The sequence below is a fragment of the Schistocerca cancellata genome, chromosome 9 (assembly GCF_023864275.1).
Source record: "Schistocerca cancellata isolate TAMUIC-IGC-003103 chromosome 9, iqSchCanc2.1, whole genome shotgun sequence".
NCBI lineage: Eukaryota > Metazoa > Arthropoda > Insecta > Orthoptera > Acrididae > Schistocerca > Schistocerca cancellata.
Genome location: NC_064634.1, coordinates 357,310,703 through 357,315,992, shown reverse-complemented (window position 1 = coordinate 357,315,992; position 5,290 = coordinate 357,310,703). Strand labels below are relative to the sequence as shown.

Sequence of the window (5,290 nt, the reverse complement as noted above, 5' to 3'; positions counted from 1 at the left end):
GGATGTAGTCCTGTGGAACGGCTTGCCATGCCATTTCCACCTGGCGCCTCAGTTGGACCAGCGTTCGTGCTGGACGTGCAGACCGCGTGAGACGACGCTTCATCCAGTCCCAAACATGCTCAATGGGGGACAGATCCGGAGATCTTGCTGGCCAGGGTAGTTGACTAACACGTTCTAGAGCACGTTGGGTGGCACGGGATACATGCGGACGTGCATTGTCCTGTTGGAACAGCAAGTTCCCTTGCCGGTCTAAGAATGGTAGAACGATGGGTTCGATGACGGTTTGGATGTACCGTGCACTATTCAGTGTCCCCTCGACGATCACCAGTGGTGTACGGCCAGTGTAGGAGATCGCTCCCCACACCATGATGCCGGGTGTTGTCCCTGTGTGCCTCGGTCGTATGCAGTCCTGATTGTGGCGCTCACCTGCACGGCGCCAAACACGCATACGACCATCATTGGCACCAAGGCAGAAGCGACTCTCATCGCTGAAGACGACACGTCTCCATTCGTCCCTCCATTCACGCCTGTCGCGACACCACTGGAGACGGGCTGCACGATGTTAGGGCGTGAGCGGAAGACGGCCTAACGGTGTGCGGGACCGTAGCCCAGCTTCATGGAGACGGTTGCGAATGGTCCTCGCCGATACCCCAGGAGCAACAGTGTCCCTAATTTGCTGGGAAGTGGCGGTGCGGTCCCCTATGGCACTGCGTAGGATCCTACGGTCTTGGCGTGCATCCGTGCGTCGCTGCGGTCCGGTCCCAGGTCGACGGGCACGTGCACCTTCCGCCGACCACTGGCGACAACATCGATGTACTGTGGAGACCTCACGCCGCACGTGTTGAGCAATTCGGCGGTACGTCCACCCGGCCTCCCGCATGCCCACTATACGCCCTCGCTCAAAGTCCGTCAACTGCACATACGGTTCACGTCCACGCTGTCGCGGCATGCTACCAGTGTTAAAGACTGCGATGGAGCTCCGTATGCCACGGCAAACTGGCTGACACTGACGGCGGCGGTGCACAAATGCTGCGCAGCTAGCGCCATTCGACGGCCAACACCGCGGTTCCTGGTGTGTCCGCTGTGCCGTGCGTGTGATCATTGCTTGTACAGCCCTCTCGCGATGTCCGGAGCAAGTATGGTGGGTCTGACACACCGGTGTCAATGTGTTCTTTTTTCCATTTCCAGGAGTGTACAACGCCAGGAGGAAACAATGGCATTCATTACGGCGCATTGGGGTTGTCTGTAGCACAAACAGGGTTTGTTCACAAAGCTGCAACCAAAACTTTCCACGAGTTAGCAAATTATATGAAATGCCTGACACAGTGCTAAGTAAAATTTTGAACTAAACTGAAAACGTTTCTCTTTGACAACTCCTCCTGTTATGCGGAAGACTATCTATTATTGTTATATGTAATTGGTGATGGGTAGGAAAATACTAACATCTGTCGTTAAATAAAAAACAAAGAAACTAATGAATGATAAGCGTGGAGACATATTTCTAAAAAAATATTGATGATCATATAAAATGACTCGGTTCACAAAATTAAGATTTGTCGTGCAAATGGTACATGGATCATACAACTAACTAACCAACTAACCGACTCTTGGTATATCATAAAGCATGGTATAGACTTACATACTTTGAAAACCTCAAAATGAGATTCAAAAGTAAAATGAAGCAGATGATCAAAGTAGACGTACATTCCAATCGTGTTTCGTTATTCCTGAAAAAGTGACTGAGCTACTGGCGAGAAATATTCTGGCAAAAGAAATAAATTGGGTATTGTTGGAAAGGCAGGCCTATATGTTACATAGGTCAGGCTATTATTACTAAAAAAATAACGTACATGCATCATAAAGCAAAATGTCAATTGTGCGATCACTAAGCGTTTGAGACGTTTCATGTAATCGCATTTATAGTATTATACAGCTTTTTTACTCCGTAAATTGCTGGTATCGGTCACACATTGAACGACACATCATAGGTAAGATTTCAAAGTGAGGAGACATTTAAACTACAGTGAGACTAATGCACTGACAATCTAATAAAACAAGAATTCTATCTTTATGGAGGTTTACTCCTATGCAGTTTATTTGTTTGACATTTAAATAATAGTTTACTTTGGTAGACACATACAAGGTATGATAGCATGAATTGCTTCCTTCTTTATTGCATACATTTATGATTCAAGTAGTTCAAATGGCTCTAAGCACTATGGGACTTAACATCTGTGGTCATGAGTCCCCTAGACTTAGAACTACTTAAACCTAACTAACCTGAGGACATCACACACACCCGTGCCCGAGGCAGGATTCGAATCTGCAACCGTGGCAGCAGCGCGGTTTCGGACCGAAGCGCCTAGAACCGCTCGGCCACAGCCACTGGTGTCTATGGTCTAACGAAGGACACGAACGTAAGGTTGTTTTTTTTTATTTTTTTAAAGTGGAATTACAAGAATTACTAAAGCACCCTTTTCACGTCACTTCATTCTCTTGTAGGTTATTCTAAATATATCAGCAAAGAACAAGTTACGTTAACGAGGCCAAATGTGTCGCATTGCTAGAAGAGCTACGTATTCAAGAACAGAAAAACATTCGAAATTGCTTTCCTGCCACTATGTTATTCATGTAAGCACTGCAATTTTTAGTGTTTAAAACAGCTGTTGCGTGCACACTACAGAAATAATGAAGAAGAAGAAGAAGAAGAAGAAGAAGAAGAAGCAATCGTGAATAGTAGTCTGATGGTCTGGGCTAAATGAGATAACGGCATTCTCCGCCTACTCCGGTTTCAAAACAACGTGCAGCCTAAGTCTGTAGGGGCGTCTCCCTCCTTTCTTTCCCTCCGTGATAAAAATGTTGAAAGCAGAGAGATCTCTGGCGCAAACCACAGGTTACAAACCGCCCACTGTGACACAATGAACAAAGCATGGTACCAGCGTCAAAATTGTAACGCGTAAAGCTCTTACTGTAATGCACAGTACACGGTACTTCGCGCTTGGGCATTAAGCGATTGCAGTGGGGCGAGGCGAGTACCAGACAACCGTTTGGCGCGCATGTTTAAAAGCGGAACGCTCAAGTCGTATCTGCGTAAAATTTAAATTATGGCCCAAATTTTCATACACAATCGATTACTTGGGATGTCATCTTACAACAGTGCTTTTTTCTTCTTAAAATATGACATTAAGTTAGTGATGTTTTCATTGTTAGTAGAGGCGATGACATCTGTAAATGCAGTAGGTTTATAAGGAAGAAAGTGAGTATCAGAGAGGAATCAATTGGTCACTTTAGAATTTCAGATCGAAATACTAAGAAACCTATGCTTTCAACAAATACTTCAAATTTTTGCTGGGTTTGAAACGGTACAGTCGGGTAAGTAGACGATTTCATGTCATTCTCCGTCTTAGCTGTTGTTCTAAATGGTTCGCTGTCATAAAGAAACGGTAGGTTGCTTTACGTCTGGAACAATACACTTCCCGCGCCTCCAGGGTTCATCCCTGGTGTTATGCCTTCAGAACTTAAGTTATATTAAATCTTATAATTTCCATTGAAGACTGTCTAGTAACATACAGTATAGTCACACATAAATTTTATGTGTGAAATTGAAGTTACGTAGTGCTGTTATCGAATAAAATACAATGTCGCTCCGATATCGATTAATTGTGCATTAACGACATTCTTTCATCATACGTGATAGCATAGTGCCATCAACATTTGTTCCCGGTTTAAAGTGGTTCTAATGCTTGAGGATTACGAATACAGAAGAAATACTAAAACACTCTCCTGGCCCGAAATGCTATTCTACCTTTGATTTATCGGAAAGTATCCGTTAAATAAGCCAAAATATTATTGCTATCAATTAAATGGCATCGCTAGATATGAAATTGTGTGGTTAGTCTTACAGGCCCTGCTGCTTATTCTAATTACTTTATCATTTTTCGGAACCTATATAATAGGTGTACTGGAGGACCAAGGGCAGCTACTTAATTAAAATTGTCCGCCGTCGGGAAGGGAAAGCGGTGTGAAAGTCTGATGGACGGAGGAGAGTGCGATAGTGAACGTAAGCTGATTCATTTGAGAAACATTTAACTTGATATTGCGTTCAACAGAACAGACAGGACGTAAAAGAAATAACTCTTATCTGTAAGAAGAACGACAGTTGTATGCAAGCTAAGTCTTGTATCTTAAGTATTAATAACTGTAACGTTATCACTGACAAATGTAGCCCGGCTAGCTCAGTCGGTAGAGCATGAGACTCTTAATCTCAGGGTCGTGGGTTCGAGCCCCACGTTGGGCGTAAAATTTTAACTTCGCGAAGAAAAATTTGTCGTAATACCTCTAGTGGAGAGGTATGGGTCGGAATAAATCCTGCTGGGAAAACCGTAGGCCATTTTCGTTTCACGCAATGCTCTTGAGGGAGACTGCCAACTGTCGCCCGTTGACCTCTGTTGTGGAGAGGATGACTCACGGGAGAAAGTCAAGGGCATTTTGGGAACCACTAAATTTACTGAGAACGCAAATTAAAATCTGTAAACTTCTATATTCCAATAAAAGCCGCTCTCTAGTGCCATATTGGCTTCTGTTATTGACTTTTCAGATGTACTGTTATCATTCTGACGATAAGACGTATTCAGACTGTTGGGGTAATGAGATTCCGTATACGATTCCTCTCTGATCATTCTATGGAATATAGTGTAGTTTCTGCATCCTACAAGTATTTATTTTAAATATCTACCAGAGCAGAAATTATTCGCTGAAGTATTGTGTATTATCAGTTTCATAGTAATGTCATTTATTCACATGTTAGGCCCATTAAGCACCGTGTTACATAAAGTCTAAAGCTGGAAGGGTCTGAAAGGAGTCAATACCGATTGCTACCGTTCGATTTCAACTACTCACTTCGCTGAGAACCTTCTTAGAGATGCTATAGTTACAGCCAAATTACATAATACGTAATAAAACAGAACTTATTTTGTGGAAATCATTGTTTCAAGCCTTCTTATAGGTCTTCGAAAAAGATTAACGAAGATTTGTGAGCTTTTTCTTTTTTAGACAAGTGAGAGGGCACGGTGCGAAATACCCTAGGGCCTATTTTGACTCTCGCCGGCTAGTATAAATGACTGTGGAAACTATAAGAATTGGTAATTATATGTTCCTGAAAAACCTAGAAAAATTAAAGCTTTCGCACAAAATATAGTTTGATAGTCATACAGTGCACTATGAGCTAGATATAGCCTACAATGAACAGTTACTTAATGTGTAGATAAAAATTGGTAACTGGACAGTATAC

At 43.1% G+C, this 5,290-nt stretch overlaps 1 non-coding gene across 1 annotated transcript; it reads left to right on the top strand.

Annotated features, from left to right (window-relative positions):
- The first annotated feature begins 4,224 nt into the window (after positions 1-4,224).
- Trnak-cuu (transfer RNA lysine (anticodon CUU)) lies at positions 4,225-4,297 on the top strand. Its single transcript has one exon. It is a non-coding gene; the product is annotated as a tRNA-Lys (tRNA).
- The last annotated feature ends 993 nt before the right edge of the window (positions 4,298-5,290 follow it).